Source organism: Falco punctatus, assembly GCF_963210335.1.
Source record: "Falco punctatus genome assembly, chromosome: 4".
Lineage (NCBI taxonomy): Eukaryota > Metazoa > Chordata > Aves > Falconiformes > Falconidae > Falco > Falco punctatus.
Genome location: NC_137583.1, coordinates 109129579 through 109147403, shown reverse-complemented (window position 1 = coordinate 109147403; position 17825 = coordinate 109129579). Strand labels below are relative to the sequence as shown.

The 17825-nt window shown below is 38.1% G+C and overlaps 1 protein-coding gene across 1 annotated transcript in view; it reads left to right on the top strand.

The window, feature by feature from the left end:
• Positions 1-17825, top strand: part of CREB5 (cAMP responsive element binding protein 5) — a 338565-nt gene that overhangs the window by 5945 nt on the left and 314795 nt on the right. The gene's annotated exons all lie outside the window — the stretch shown is intronic.

The following is a 17825-nucleotide window of genomic DNA, read 5'->3' as shown; positions in this document are numbered from 1 at the left end:
ATTGACTGTGGAGTCTGACATCATTAGAAAGGAGATCCACAGTTCAGAATAAGACTTGTTTGCAAAGGAAAGAAACCCCCATCTTAGTAAAGCTCTCATGATCTTCCATGGCCAATGAACTATCAGAAGCTCAGCTGCATAAATATTGCAAATCACTTGCAATCACCACCAAGGGTAGTTTGTCAAAGAAACATGTATTTCTTGTGACAGCTTAAATTAGAGATACAAATAACATGCCTATTATCATCACATGGATTGTGAGGACTGAATATGACCACTACAATCCTGTATGAAAGAACAGAAGAACATCAGCTAGTGAAAATGTATGGAGTTCTCCAGTAGCCGCTGAGGACCTATGAAGATACTGTCGCCTCCACTGGGCAGATTGCCGCACATGGTTTACTTGAATCACCTGTTCAAATCCACAAATACATTGTATCATTGGAAGCAGCTATTGAACAGGAAAATAAGAGTAACAAGAAAAATCTCAGAAACACTACAGTGGAATATTATAATAGTGTCGTGCAAAAAAATCCCAAAGGAGGAAACTCGCCAGTGTAGTAAAAATATAGAAAGTAAAAAATAGAAAGGAAAGGAGAGAAAGTATGAGAAACATGGGAAATGACAGATGGTCAAGACTGGGGATCTAACGCTTCCAGGAAGATGCTATTTGCTGTCTGCCATTCTAGGCAAGGGGTGCAACTCTGTATCATAGAAAATATGAATGCCCGCTGAAGAGAAGTGCCAAGATGATCCAAAAGCTCCCTTGTTTCCTTCAGAGGAATACACAGTTGTGAAGGCTTAAAGTGTTCTTCTGATACCTTTCAGTATGTATTACGTCATAAATCTTACACTAAAAAAAAAAAAAAAGTTGGCATGTTTCCACAAAATTTGTCCTTTTCCTCACCAGTACAGCAATGTATAAGAGTTGCAAGCTGCAAGATACACGATTACTTGAAACCCCCACTCATTTTGTGTACGTTCTGACTGGTGTATACCCACTGGCTTCAGTGTGATTTTAGGTATTCAGCACTTTGGAGAATATCATCTGTAAACAGCTGCAGAAGCTCCTGCTTTACATAAACAAAAAACTACTCATCATAGTCTGGGAAAGTCATGGGTCTGCTTTATAAACAAACAAACAAAAATGCCTATACATAATGTAGTATTTGGAAACAAACTTGGACATTACTCACTCTGTAGACCATCTCCTGATTTAGTTATCTTACGAAACAAAAGAAGCTAACACACTTCTACATTAGATGCCAGGAGCTCCTAGTGAGGAAAGGCATGAAATAAAAGAGGATAAATTAGTGGTACTTTAGTAAGGTATTATAAAGCACTGGTAGAATGCTAAAGTGTCTTCTTATTTCCAGCTTTTATATCTGCATCTCACAAATTCACCATATTTCAACCTAAACAAACTACTGACTGTCCAACAGCAACTTTTTCAAACTACAGTATGCAGAAGAAAAAACAAGGAAATTGAAATACTTGATCTTACAGAAGGAAAAACACCCCCAAAAGCTATATACTAAGCCCCACTAATTTTCAGTTTCTTTCTTACAAAACTCTTATATGGAAATGTATCTTTATAATATATGTTTATGTATATCTAAGATAACAATCGCAACATCTTCAGTTCTTTTTCCAGTTGCTGTGTGTTAATATTGTAACTAGACTATGGCTATCCCCACAAAAGTATCAAAGGACATTGTGAAACAAAAATCCTTATCCCTGCATTTCACCTGTACGTGGTCCAACGAGAACGGATATTATTTGTGAGAGGTCACTCACTTCTTTTTGCTCTTGTTTGGAGTTCAGATTACTTGTGCTTAATTCATTCTCTGTACCAATCCATCTTCCAGTATATAATTCGAACACAAAAAATTGTACCAGAAAAAGACTTGGAAAGGTTAATAAACAGAAAGCATGCTTAGCTTTTCTCTGAAAGAGGTTCACCAATGCATACATGTGTTGATTTTTTTGTTCTACTTCTATTTTTAATACTTCATTTTGTATAGTTTTGGGGTATACAGATGTGTGAATCTATCAAAGAGTAGAATTAGAGGCTTCTTACATGTTTAACTGATATGACTCCTTATGATGATAGTAAAAATGTATTCAAGCATTGGCAGGCTCACACTTCACCTTCAACTGGCTTGTGTGGCACGTTTCCAGCTTAGCTGTAGCTTGAGAAACGTTTCCACATTGTGTTGTCTTGGAAGTATACACACAAATATTGCCTCTTAAATTTTAAACCTGAGATGATTCTTTGATGTACAAACTCAGAAAAAATATAATTTAATTAAAAACTCTTAGTATATAACTATTTTCTTTCTGTCTTCTCACTGGATTAGCAGTCAGATGTTGCTGCTTGGCTTTGTCCTTTGAGCATTGTCACAGTAATTTTTATATGGATAAAAGAATAATCAAATCTTTCAACTTAGATTAGAAGGGCTCTTTCAGCTGAAGTAAATGATCATAGATCTGTAAGAGTTGTTGGAGCTTTCGTTTGGGGTAGGATTTCAGAGACAAGAGTAGAGCAGACTGTGATGTGGAACTCTATCCATACCCTAACATTCACACTGCACGTTTTCTACTGCTGATTTAGGCCCCGATCATAGAAAGCAGATGGATTCCTTTCCCCATCCATTAACTAACCCCAGCTGAGGTCGGAGGGGTTCCACACCTTCATGGGTTTACATGCAGTTCACAATTGCTTTGCAGCATTAATGATGGTTTCTGAGTACAGTTCTTCCCTCTGATCTGCAGTGTCAAACTATCAAAATTGGCAGTGGGGACTTTATGATTCACTTTGGTTTGGTTCTGATTTTCTTTTTTTTTCTGCTGTCTGGAAAAGCAGAAGCCAAATACTTTTTCCTCCCTCCTCTGGGATGTTGTTTTTTTTTGATAAGCATATTGAAAGGACTATTAGTACTCAGGCAATATCCCTGATTCTGCACTGGCTGTCTTGTGCACCTTTAATGTTGCAGAAGGTTTATGATGGTGGCTCAACCCGATTATTGAGAGCATGATTTCCTTGGTGAAATGATGGTGATGAGCCCAGAGAAGGGTCTGCACGCTGTATTCCCCCACCTCCCAGCGGTGCATCTGAGCAAAAAAATAATGATCTCTGGAGGACCACAGGAGGCTAGTGTAGGTGACAGTATTTAACTGCTGTGTATTGTCTTAATAGGCCAGGACAAATCAAAACCAGAAAAAAGGGCAGTTTATTGGTCTACAAAAAATGTAGACAGTTTGGTCAAGTGGAAGAAAGTGGCCTTTATTTTACTCACCGCTGTTTAAGTTCCAGGTGGGAGCATTTAACATGGTAGTGAGTTTTAAGGACCTGTCTTTAAGGACTTCAGTGAATCTAAGGACTATCTATCCATGAAAACTGCCATTATTATTGATTTAAGCATGTTTCCAGTGCCCCTCGTCATTTTGCAAAGTGGACTTGTGCTTGTGCAGGCTATTTTCAAGTGAGAGGTCTATTTCATAGAACGCTCCAGGCTAAATCTATTTCTGGATTCATCAGGCCAGACTTCTCATGCTTAAGAAATGGGGAAGTTTATGTTCTCACCACAGCATCTGCATAATCATAATCAGCAGATTTGATTTTGCTGGACAGGTTAAGTCAGTCCAGACCAGCATTGCTTATCCAAATTGTTTGAATATCCTTCACTGCAAGAAAACTGCCTCTTACTTTGTGAGTGATGCTGCTTAATTCTGTCAGAACTGTTCGTTTGCAGGGGAGGAGTAGAAGTGCAGAGGGCCACATTCTCATTGCAAGCATTTCTCACTGGAATAATAGACATTTTGGGGGCACTTCTAATTCCTTTTGTTTGAGGCTCATCTTTTTACTTCTGGAAGTGTATGGAAAAATGTTGGGTCCTGTAGTGACAGTAGTTGTCAATGTTTCTTTAAGGACCATAAACTCTCGACTGGAAGAAGCACACAATTTCCTTACTGTCTACTGATAATCTATTGCTAATTATTACCCAATACTCTTCTTATTACCAGACGTTACCTAGCGTTTTTCCATTTCAGTTTTGAGGCTGTATGAGGACAGTTAACATACTGTCTTTTGGCCACAGTGCTTCCTGACCCACATCATTTTGTTTGCTGAGTGGGGAATAGAAGAGATAGTGGCATCTCCTCCTGGAGATGGGTTAAGATCTGTGCTGATGGCATTAAGCGTCTTTATTGCCTTGGATCACAAAATGATTTTGTCTTGGTTGCTACTAAAAATGGATGTTACTCTTTGGATGGCGGTATTCTCATCTTGCTGAGCATTTCCAGTGGCCAGAGATTGTCGCCTCACTGAGTTCCATACAGTACCTGCTGTTTCCCCTCATTTAATGCATATGAGAACCACCAGTTGTGACTTCATCAAAGCAAGAGCAACATGGTACAACAACTGGAAGAAATAATGACAGTTTTCTGTCTCATTGATTTCAGGAAGTCTTGGACTACCCTGCTAGATGCGTAGCTGCTCATTGTTTCCTCTCTTGTCAGCAGGGATAGAAGCTGCCTGTTCAAGGATGGCAAGGCCATACTTTTTTTTTGGGGGGGCGGGGGAGTGAGGGGTTGGGTGGATGTGATCAATCTCATCCCATCTTGAGATATGAACTCATGGGACAGAAGACCCAGTGCAAAGGGAAGCTGACAACTAGTACAAAGAAGATTGTGAAGGTATTGTAAATCAGTAGGATAGTGCAGTTTTGTAACATTATACATGTTGGTTATTTTCCTGTAGACTAGTCTGTTAGAAAAGTTTCTCAAACAAACTGGAGCCACTGCAGAAAAAATGGGTGGTTTGCTTATTAAGCATCATCTCTTTCCCAGCTATATTGTAAGTCTTCCTTATGGTCTACACTGTTCTCCTTCAGGTTTCCAGACTCATTTTTAGCTCTTGGTTGTGAACTGTGAAACTGTAAGTGACCATAGTTCTAATTAGCTGAGTCAACTCTATGGTACACTAATGCACCTGAGGCCAGCTGAGGTGTCTGGCTTAAACCCGTAATTTTTTACTGTTTGTAGATCCCTTAAAGCTTTTTTAACAGAGGCACAAACAAAGACCTTGGGGTTTTTTTTGTGGACTCATTAGAAGCCGCACAAGGATTCTCTGGCATCCCTAAATTTAAAGTAGGTTGAGAGTGAATGGTCTAAGGAAAGAGTAGTGACAAGACAGTTTTCTGTAGAACCCTGGGCCATTGGATCTTCTTTCCCTGGTTTGTAGTAGACCAAGCTTATTCTGTTTCAGGACTACTTTTACTCCTTTGCTTGTAGCAGCTGAGTGCTGTTTGAGCAAAGATTTGATGTTTGGGATTCTGGGAACTGTTCACAAAGGGGGTTTATATTGTTTTTATACACAGACACATACATTCTTTTATATATATGTATACATATATACGTGTAAAAATATGCGCGCACACACACACACACATTTACATTATTTGTGATAGGGTTTTGATAGGTCTGCTTGTTTAGTGGAGCACCAGGTTTTCTGACAGCATGGTGTTCCAAGGATGAAACTGCCATTTAACCTAACAGGGAGAGGAGATTGTATTTTGTAATTCTGGACTGCAGATCAGTGCCTTGTGCCTTCTCAGTGTGCTAACGGGAGAGTCAAGGGCTAATGCTGTGAGAAGGCCTCAGTAATGTCAGAGGCTAGGAGAACTTAAAAAAAAAAGATGCAGTGGTTCTATATAGCAAAAAGCATAGGCGTAAAACTTACAACATACCTAATTATTAACAAATCTGTATAAAATACTACAAATGTATTTTGTTGAGTTAGGTTTATGTGTTGCCTAATACAGATGAAGCACACCTTAGTTATTGTATCTCTGAGAACCTATTTTTTTCTTTTAGTATTTAAAAAATTTCTTCAGCAAGATTGCAGACCCTTAAAGAAGAAGCAGAAATCACTAAATCTCTGCAAACGGGAATTTAGTTCATCTGCAGCTGAAGCTGTTCCTTCCAATTCCATCTGAAACAAAAGAAAAGCAATCAGGTTGCACGCTCATGGAGCCATTGGTTATAGCTGTACAACTCTAGTAGTGAGACGACGTGCTTCCTTCTCTGAAAATAAAAACAGGTGGGGGGAATTTGCCAGGCCCGATTTACTCAGAAATGCAACTGGGTTTCTTAAAATCAACTTTTTTAATTTTAGCACAAGTTTTTTATTGACACTGGTTTTTTCAGTAAAGTATTTAAAGTTTATGTAGCTAAAGATTTCAGATTATCTAAACGTTTCCAACCAGGAATTTGTACTGACCTAAATACATAGTGGTGGTGGTTTTGTTTTTTTTTTTTTTTTTAAAAAAAGAGCCCATTTAAGTTAAGCCAGTGGAGCTTTGTACAAACAATCTTTGTATAATCACTTAACAAGAACAGGCATTAATAAGTACCCCCGCAAGGTGCAGTATCCTTTAGAAGTCTTTTACTTCTAAAATTAACAGAGGCTACATTACTAGTGTGATCAGAAAGAGAAAAAGGCATTAGAGAAGTAAAATAATGAAACATGCAGAAGCCAGTGTTTTGCTTACAGAAAATGCTTGTAGTAGTATGTGAAGTACCTCTGCAAATACCTGCAATATTTAAATAATTGGAAGTGGTGCATGGATGATAAACAAAAAAGAAGAAAGATGTCTCTCCAAATAAAATCTCTGGAAGCTTCTTGAATTTTTCAAAAAGGCATTGTTAAATGTCCTGATCCATTGCTAAGCACAATGATAATAGCAAAAAAGAAAAAAAAAAAGGAGCAAAATAGTGATTTCCCTCATAATGCAACCCCTCCCCCCATTTCTAATTTTATTCCACTGTATAAGGTTTTACAAAAACTTGGCCTCCTGTATTATATCCACCCTAAACTGTTCTACTTAGGTTATGCAGTTTCAGACCTCTACAAAGGCAATTTATTTGGTTTAGAAATGGTTTGGTCTCCATTTGGTTAAAGCAGTTGATGTAACACAAACTGAAATAAGCCTGGCCTGGACCAGGATAAGACTGTCCTCACCACTTTTTGCACAAGGTAATTTATATCTCTTAAGAAAAGAGTTCCCCCTCACAGTTGGAATAATAATTCTTGGAAGTATATTAACCACAAAATTGAAAGCAAGCTCTTTGGACAGACCTGCAAAGGCGAGAAGCCATGCTATCTTAGAAGGAAGTAAACTCCAGAAAGGGCCTTCTCTCCACGAGGGAATGCTCTAGCTTGTCACTGCCAGCCCACATTACTGAACATTGGTGGTTTTTTGGTTTCGTTTGTTATGTGTGGTGACTGTATGAACATTCACTCTGTGTGTTCTAGAATAATGGTGTGGTTAATGCTAATTTCCCAAACACTTCATGGTTTTTTAAACAATTTGAGTGTTTTCAGAGTTTGGCTTCTACCTTTCTGCCTTCAAAAGGGAAAAACAACTACAGCGTTATGATTTTTCACCCAGAATTAAATGTGCCTGCAGTTTAAGACCCACAGATACCAACTTTTTTTTTTGCCTCAGATACAATCAATTATTTAAATGAAAATTAAGCATAATTAAATTTGAATCTATAGTGAAAACAATTGAATAGAAATAATGAGGGCCTAAAATGAAAGTCTAATCAAAAGACAATACCACTTTGGAATGCAAAGTATTTTTGCCTTTTCCCTCTCTGTCTCTGCTTTTATACATCTGCATATTTAGTATGTATATTATAGAATATATAATAGCCTTTACATGTTACCTGTGAGTTTTGGACCCTACAGTATAAGGACACTGACATACTATAGTGGGTCCAGTGAAGGGCAACCAAGATGATCAGGGACTGGTGCACTTGATATGCAGGGAGAGGTTTTCTTCAGCCTGCAGAAGGGAAAGCTGAGAGGGGATCTTAATTATTCTCGCGACCCACCTAGTGGGAGGGTGCAGAGAAGACAGCACCAGACCCTCAGTGGTGTACAGTGACAGGAAAAGTGACACAGGTACAAATTAGATCATGGGAAATGCCAATTAGATATGAAGAAAATCTTTTTTACCATGAGGGTGATCAAACACTGGAACGAGAGGGTGAGCAATCTCCATCCTTGGAGAGTGCCTGAACTTGCTGGACAAGGCTGTAAGAAACCTGCTCTAGGCATAGACCCCTTCCAATCTAAATTATTCTCTGATTTTATGGTTTTAATGTTGCATGATATATTGCTCTAAGCAAATTCTAAGCGTGAATAATTACGCAGTCCTACTCTCCTCTTCTTTTCCTGAAAAGTTTTTTAAAAATCTCAAAAACTGCTAAGTAGATTGTAATTCTTCTCTGTACAGTAAAGCTCACCATTTATGAACAATTATGATCAATATTTTACAACATACAGCATGGAGTTATTTTTAAAAGTCCTGTTATGAATGGCAACTACCAAAGTAACTTTTGTCAGTCTGTTACTGAGACAGGTGATGGCATCCTTTAAGTTAATTGGCCAAAGGTTCTTTCATGAAGTACTATTGTCCTTCAGAAAAATCTGTTTCCTTCCAGTGGCAAAGCTGGCCTGTGGAATTTTATTTGAGATGTGTGCCGAAATAATACGTTCAGTATACTTCATGTTCCTTAAGTGTGGTTCGTGCTGGAAACCATGGGAGTTTGGGTTGCAATATGGCCTAAGAATACCAGTTTGAACATTTTGTAAGCATAGATTCTTGCCTTTTATATTTTCACTGCAAATACCAGTTAAAACTAAAATCCTGGCAGGGTTTTAAAAGAAATTAAGAATATTTCTTGTGGCATATGTATCTTTGAATGAGCTTCTGTATTATGGACACTGCACTATAAATATATTGAGTAAATATATTAAGTCCTGTTGATCTTCGGCATTTGCTGAATGGCTATGCTGGTTTTCATAGACTGGTACCTTTTACCTCCCACATTTCTTCATCTAGGAATGTCAATATGACTGGAGCAAAAACTGTAATTTACTGTAAATAAACTATATAACTTTTTCAGAGCATTCAAGGCCCATGGGAGGTTTCAGCCTCTATGCTAGGATACATTTTAAATTCTTCGGGTCTCAAGTTTTTTACTTGCTTTAGTTTTTGCTGGGGCTTAAATGTGGCTCCATTTTTGTGCATGAAATTTTGCAGATAACTGCTGATCCATACATTTTTCTGTGAAACATTTCATTGCTATTTTGTGGATTTGCAAATAAGCTGTATATAGCAAACTTAATCTTCACTTTAAAAAGACTGCAGCTTTACTGCTGAAAAAGATAGTCCATTTTTACAGCAAGATAGGTGAAAAGAATAGATCAGGAAAATGGACTGATGTCATCTATGCATGTGAGACAACTCAAGCTTATTGAACAGCAGAAAACACATGGATTTCTCAAAGACAGCAGGGGGTACTGCAAACTCAAACTTGTCTGAGTGAATAAATATGTATAGCCTAGAGGAAAAAAATAATTCACTGTTACAGAGAACTGCTCTTCTGTGGGCTTAAGTCCATCTTGACAAGCGTTGATGAAGATATCAAATCCCTGGAAAATATTGTCCTCTATTTATTTGCAGGACAGCTGTTGCACTAGACTTCCTATACCGGCTGCCTTGACAGCATGCCTGAACCTTCTATGGGAAAAGTTTAATCTCTACAGAACTTTGACCTCTCTGCTGAATATGTCAGGGAGTTCAAAGCTTTGTATGTTGAGTGTCTGTTTTTGGGTTCCCCAACTATCATATCTCCTAGATGGAACAGAAGCACCAAATGAATAAAGTAGGCTTGTTGTTCTGGCTTGACTCAGATTAGTAAAGTATACCTCACTTGCAGTACTTAACACATAACACTCACAAGTAAATACTAACTTAGTTCTCTCTGCGTTGCTTCCTTGAAATACAGGTTTATTAGATCAAGCTTTGCCTTTTTATTTTTGTTTACAAAATCCACCTCATCATTTCATAACCAAGACCTTGTAAAATAATTGTCTTCTGTAAATGGTTTGTACAAGCAGGGTCACATGTTATTCTTAAAGGGATGGATTGCATATATATGATATGTAATTACTTATAAAAATAATCAAATCATAAGCTCAACTAGATAGTATATTCAATATACACTATATAGTATATTAATTATTCAGTATATGCTGTACTGTAACTTCAAAAAGTAAGGCTACGTGAAAAATAGAAATCTAAACAGAAAGTTTCCATGGAAAAATTGCTAACCTAGGTACACTCAAACAGTATAATGACAGAATTATTTAATTTGTTCTGACTCTAGCTCTGCTGGAATCTCCTTTAGAGTCATAGGAAAGCTCTGCATCATCTTATTTTTCCTTTTATTCACATATCAAGAATATAAGCTGTCTGACATGAGAAATTATGCACTTCAATTCTAATTTTCACTTTGATTCACAACTCAATGTAAGTAATAATTCATGAATTGTTAAAGAAGCATGATATGTTTTGGAGGGTATTTTTAATTCCTGAAGATGTTCTTCCATAGGTTACATGATAGAAAGAGACCATTTTTAACACTCTGGGTAAGGTTGTTATAAATTGTTGTAAGTTATACTTTCAACCTGAGATAAATTAGTCTTCTGATAGTCACACAGTAATTGCCATAGCTTTGTATATTAAATACAAGATTGGTTTCCTACAGGTCTTAATTCACAGGGGACTGAAAATTAAGATTCATGGTTGGTGAGGGAGAAGGTGGTGCGTCCCATGACCATTACCTAAGAGCTTTTGTGTGTAAGTTTTATGGAGCTCAAGAGGTATAGGTGGGTAAGTGGTCTCACTACAGATTGCATAACAATGATTCTTCTCAGCATGGATTCTTCCTCTGTACTAAGAAGACTGCCTAAGATGGGTGGATTTTCTGTGATCATTGAGTCAAGGGATACGATCTGTCCCCTAGAGCAAGATTTCTTCACTTCGTGAATGAGGGACTTCAAGGAGTCTTGAAGTCAGAAGCAATGCAGAATCACAGTGATTCATTCTTAGCTCTGCTTGGGAAAAAAATCTCCTCTAGTTGTATCAGGTACAAAAAAAGAAAGCAAATGATAGAAATGCAGGAAACAATAGGAAGGCGTTAATGTTTCTTTTTTTTTTTTTCTTCGAAGATGCTCTCTACAAATAGCAACCGTACTGCACAAAGCTAAACTAATTCTATCTATACATAAGAATTTGGGGGAAATGGCTATGCTTATTGCTTCAGAGGTGAAGCAGCTAAAGAGACAGTGTCCTGCAGTCAAGCCCAGCCATCTACAAACCTTGTAGGCAAAATCTGTGACAACATACAAATAAACAATAAAATGCTAAGCTTTCAAAATCAAGTTTGCTTTCTTCAGTGAATGTCAAAATTAAGGCTACAACAAGCTTAAGTGAATCCTGAAGTACCATGCTTTTTAACTGTGGTCTGTGAGCTACTGATGGACTGACTATAAGGCTTGCAAAACTGTTCATCTGTATTCCTGTACATACAACAATGCAAGCAAAATGGTCAAACCCAAACTCTGTGGGTTTAGCCATTTACTTAGATGAAACATGATTGTTTCATTGAAGTGCTGCAAAAGATGGTCCCAGATTTTTTTCGAGAAGCTTAGGTGGTCTTTTGACTAAAACACAGAAAGGCACCTTCGTGATGATATTTTGTATAACATCTTTGTGGCAGAATAAGGGAGAGAAACAGATCTGGAACCAGATCAGTGTCTTAGAAAGAGTAGCTTACCATTTTCCCAATGCAGTACATGAATTACAGAAAAAATACTATGTGATAGCCTGTTTTCTGCTATACACAGAGGGTCAGAGTTAATTCTGATATTTTTAGTATTTATTACACAGGCAACTTAACCTTATTAACATTGTTTTGACAGCACCAAAATTATGAACAACTGAAAGCAGAAACTTGAAACAGAGTATTAGAGTTGTGTATAAACTTGTTTGTCACAGCACTGCAGGGAAAAAAAAAATGGTATCCAATGGAGCTGTTCAGTTAGTAAACTACATTTACCATCCATCTGATTCCATAACTTGGAATGGATTCAAATCTTAGTTCATGTCCCGAACTAAATCAGGTATGATCAGCTAAGAAGTGACCACATGCCAATCTTCTCCTCGGCTTTTCTTTTCCCTCAGTTTTGGACAGAGAATCAGAAGTTACGATGGTTTTTCTGTGTTGCTTGAGAGAGGTAGCTCTATGGATCCTTCCCACTTAGGAAGTGCGCTGTGTGGGAGCAGAGATTAGTAGCTGGGATTCCTGAGGGCTTTGCAACCTTGTGGAAGAACTTGTGTCAGCAAGGTGTGAGGAACAACATCCCAAGGAGCTCTTCCTTTTGTTCTGCTGATGTTTAGGCAAGCTCAGCTATCTCAGATTCCTTAGCTCCCCCATTACCTTTGAATATATACAATCATTTAACCTACCTTTTTTCATCAGTTCCATCAGACATGGCACTGTGATATTTCAGATTCTCTGGCATAGATCATATGAATGTGGAAATCAGAAGTCCAGGGTTCTCTGTGTTGCCCCATGCATATATATCAAATCTTTTCTGAGGAGGCTATCTCTAAGGTTAGCCATTTAGAAGTGCTAACCCGAAACAACAACAAAAACTTAAGGTGTGGGGCGATTTTTGTCAGATATCCACTAGCAGCTGAGCTAACAACAAGCTCATTTTACAAAGATCATAAGATAGTTGTAGTGCTAGTAAGTGGTTTGATCATACTTACTGAGGTGAGATTGGAAAAAGCAGCTGAGAGCTGAGTGTCTCCAGTCCCATCACCTGTCATGTAAAGCCTTCACTCCACCAGTTGCTGTGGTTTCATTTCTGAAATTTTCTGTGTCAAAATTAACTCTTGATTAAGCCAGTATATACCTAATGCAATGAAAGCTGTTGATTTAAAACATTATAAACCAGGGAAGAATCCAACCTTTTGCTCCTGTAGTGTTTGCAATCTCACATTTGGAGACATATATATATATATATAACAGACACCATACATTCCTGATGAGGATACTTCCCATTTTACACTTAGTGCAAACCCTTCCGACTAATTTTTCTGTAGATTTTGAGATTAGGACAGTTGCTGCCATAAACTCAGCCATGCTGAGAATATTTGTATTGTTCAGAGCACATGACCTTCACATTGTCATCTGTGTAGCAGTGTGATCTGATATCAAGAAATGTGCAGTTTAATCTTACTAAAGTTTTTTTTCTAAACATGTATTCTCTTTTGGAATCAGATCCCTCTGAAGTCAGCAGAAAACTCCTGTGAATTAAAGCAGAACTTGGACTGAAGCTTTAGCATAGGCATGTGTTTCTTTTTTACTGTATGTCTTTAAGATTAGAAGGGGAATAAGTAGAAGAATAAAAAAGACAGTAGAGTAACCATAAAAAAAAAGGCACCTTTGAAATCAGAAGTTTTACAGATTATTCAAATACATTTACAATAACCTACATAGCAGATTGGAAATGTGATTGGGAGGTTTTTGTAATATTTTAATGTAGAGAACATAGCCGCGTTTAATGAAAGATGAGCAGTCTGCATTTGCTAGAAGTGACAGCTGGTGATTTTAGGCTTTTCTAGTCAAGGACCCTGGAAATCGCTAACCAGGCATCTAACCTACATCTTTTAGTTATAAACTGACCCTACTTTGTATTCTCCACAGCATAGTGCCATCCAATTTGGCAACGTTGCTTTTTAAGAAAGCTTTAGAATTGCCAGATTGCTTTAGCAGTGAAAGCTGCAGGTCCAGACCATTTCCCTGAGTAAAGCCCTGATGGGAACTGGCATGATCCCAGCTGCTGTGACCCAAAGCTGAGTGTCCCACAGAAAATTCAGAATCTGAAAGGGCCTGATCCAGAGCTCAAGCACATAAAAGAAAGCAAAAACATGCTAAAAGCTTCCTGTACAGCCATTGACTAGACCTGTAGGAGTCAAATAAATACAGGTGAATGCTACCCCATGGAAGCAAGGGAGCCCTTTAACTTGAAGGGACTTCCAGAAAACCACAGTGTTGTCCATAAGTGAAGAAAGTCTCTGTAAGCATATGGTCCCAGCCATGTATCTCTTATTCCTGTAAACAATTCCTTTCCTAACTAGTCTCCTTCCAAATGGTTAGTTTCCTGTGACTTTATATGTGAATGAAGACTTGGCCTATCCTTTGAGCTCTGATTTCATTGCTGGTGAGTATTTAAAAGTCTCTGTCACAAGACCGAGGATTTAATTGTCACTTTGATTGCCAGTCCTTCCAGAGAGGCTAAAGCGTGTGGGAGCAAAGGTGTATATGTCAATCATTTCCATGGATAACTGGAGGACCTCCAAATCTCCATAACCATTGATATAACACTGTTCAGCTACTAAAAATTCCACAGCCTATAAGTGGAAAAAGTGGAATTCCTATCATGCTCCTAACTTGTCATCTTCTACATAAAATACTTGTTTCCCCAGATGAGGTTTCTCTTAAGAGATAGGACACCTTCCCTTTTTTTCCTTCTGTATTTAATCATTTCATCATCCATTATGTAGTCCATCTGCCCTCTTGTGGTTTCCTTTTTGATCTTTCCACTTTTACTTTGCATATTTCAGAGACTTCTTGACTATTTCATGTTTCCTGTTCTCTAAATGTGGGATGAGCTCACAAGTCAAGTTTCACCTTGCAATGTATTTTCCTAGTCTGAGTAATTCTGAAATCCATTTTTAGTGTTAGATGAGGCTGGGAATTAGTTGCAGTCCTGGAAAGACATCCAGTGTCATGAACAATATGAGCACTTCTCTTAGGAGTTTTCCCAGTTTTTCTGACAGTGTGATGGGAAAGTCCTTTCTCCTCATTGTAGAAGTTCTCTGTTCCAAGTGGAGTTTTAAGGTGTTTCTGAGCTGACTTGTCTCTTTTGGGGTGTGACAAATGAGTTTCAAGAGGTGCAGTTCCAAAAGAGGTGAAGCAGTGGAATTAGACAAAGATGCACAGCAGATGCACAGCAATCCCAACACTTTCTATTGGAAATAAAACCTTTAACTAAGAAATAGATGTAATGATCTTTTAGCCTGATGAGCACTATATCCTATGCATTAACATTATGGATGTCAATAGGACTACTTGTTTAAAATGCTTTTTTGGAGTGGCTTTGCATTCACCTTAGCAAATCAAACTCTGTTGGGCAATAGGAGGAGGACTTGTGGTGTGTGATTGTATCAAGTGTTGCAGGAATGCTCATTGTGTCAGTTGGTGATAAGGGGAAGAAGTGCATTCTTCTCATTATCCTTTGTTCTTCAAATGGAATAATCGCTAAATCTCAAATCCTGCCATCATTACAAAAGGATGTGTTGGAGAAGAAAAGTGCTTCCCAGCGTAGTGCTATCTGGTGATCAACAGAGATCACTGAAAAGAAATCAAGGATTTGATTCCCAGTTGTTTGTGGTTTTGACCTTTTTAAAATGCTTTTCAGATCTGTCCCCCCAGATGTTGAGGTGTGTGCTGCTGAGGTGTGTGCAGGAGGTGGCTGGCAGGAGAGAGGGCCAGAGGGTGTTCTGCAGCTCTTCAGATGGGATGAGGTCTTTCACTGGTTCTCTTCCAAATACAGCATTGTACAAGCTTTTTTTTTAAACTGTTAGAGCTGGCTGAGGTGCGTGCTAGAATTTGCTGAATGACATACTAAGACTTAACTGATTTGACATTTATCTTCTTTGTATTTTGGTTTCCAGGCTTTTATTGTGAATCACTTCTGACCCCCTGTTCCACAAAAACCATGCACAATGCCATAAGCCCCTCCCATTCTTTATGGCTCCTTTGAGACTCATAAAATGACCCTGTATCTCAGTTAATGAGGCTTGTGAAGTTGGGGGGTGGGGGTGGGCAGGAAAATTCAGTGCTGAAAACGCTGTGTTTGTCAAAGGTTCCCAGGACACAGCATAGAAAATGAGTGAAATAAGAATGGTCCGATGCTACATTTTTATATTCCTTGGTTTGGAAACAATAACCAAATATCCTTGCTAAAAGTACCCCATGGGCATCATTTCTAAGCCTATATGAGCTCTGAAAATTGAGGAAGCTGGAAGCTGCTTTCAGGAAGCCTCGGGATATATCTATAGAGAGAGCTGCAGACAGACAGAAGGTGTTCGTCCCACACTCCAAGTTTACTGGCTGCAAGCCAGCTGTGAGCAAGGGGCAGGTACAGCTATTTTAGCACTGTCCTGGGATTCAGCTAGCAAACTCTCTGCCTCTGGGACAACAGGCTCTTGTGTGAAGACAGAACTGTTGCTTTCCAGAAGTTGCTACTCTCACTGCCACTGAAAACTAAATTCTCACGTTTTTTTACTGTATCACAAATCCCAAACCTTTCTGTCCTCAGAATTTGTAGTAAACGCAGTAAAAATGTAGTTCAGACTTATTTAAAACTGTGACAGAAATTGAAACTGCAAGAGCTCTTCACTCTTGATCGCTTGCACACTGAAAACCACTCTGGCTTCACTAAACATATCTCAAAGAGTGTGTCTGATAACAGGAGAGCAGGATCTCTTCTTCCTTCAAATAGGAAGGTTGCTTACTGCAGGGTTTCTCACTCCAGGCTATTTGAATGTTGAATTGTGATTGGACACAGAAGAACTTCTGAAACCAGAGAAATAATAAATAAGTGTATTGTATTGACGTTTATCCCTTGCTTTATTAATCAAGTCAAATTCTTGTCAACCAAACAAGAAACAATTCCCCAAAAGGCAGTGACTGGCCTTACAAGGACAGGCATGACCACTAGCAGACATATGCTACCATGCCTCAAATTTAGTTTAACTTTAGTAAATCATGGGTGTTTGCTATCTGTGATTGTTTATTGTTCAGGATGAGGACTTGTATACTGAGACCCAGAAGGAGAGAACATAGTTATTACTCTTGCCCTTCTTCCACAAAGCAAAAATAAACTTAGAGCATCAGGGTGATACAAGCTTCCAAATGGAGCTTCTCTGGCTTGAGCTAAAAAGTGCAGCCAATTCTATCTACAGACAGATGCTTAAATTGTGTAGGTGTAGGGAAAGAAGTGTACTATCTGTGGAACAAGCAAACAAAAACAAAACAAAGTCCTATCCCGGAGTCTCTCAGAAGTTAATTGTTATCTTAAAGTGTAGTTGTTTCCCTCAGAAGGGTAGAGGGAACCAAAATAATTTATTTTTTTCAATCTGTTCTAAAAGTCTGTGTAACATAACTTTTGAAAGAAGTTGAAGGTTTTTCTGTTCATTTTATGACAAAATTCCAGATTTATGTCCAAGATCTTGCCTCCAAAATATGACATTAGTTGATACACTAAACTTTTTCTAATAATGACATTTTACACTTAACCAGAACATTAGAAGCCTGCAGAGGTTTCAGCATGCTTGAGAATAATTTGGCCAGCAAGTTACTTAATGATACCCAAAAGTTACTGTTCTAATTAGAAGTTCTGGGCTAAATTCTGTGAGGAACTAACTGGAAGAATTCTAGTAACTTCTGTGAAAACTCACTGGTGGTTACTACTATGAAAACCTATCCTAATTTTTTTCTTTTTAAACAACAATTTTCTTGTGGCTTCTGTGAAATGTAACACTTTCTCCAAGCAAAAGTGAATTGTAGCAAAGTTTAATTTGTCCTATAGCAGTCTGTTGGCTAAGCCTGTGGTTATGTAGGTTGTATAACACCTAAATTTAGTTACTAAAAGGTTAGTTTTCCAAAGTCATTGCAGAGGAGTAAACTGGGTTTCCAGTTATAGGCTGTGGTTTTTAACAAATGCCCAAGTTAAAAAAAAGAAGTATGATAAAGCAGTGCAATTTATTCTGCATTGTGCTTGGGTCTGTGTATGAAAATGTAAAGAATTTTGAACTATTTATACTATG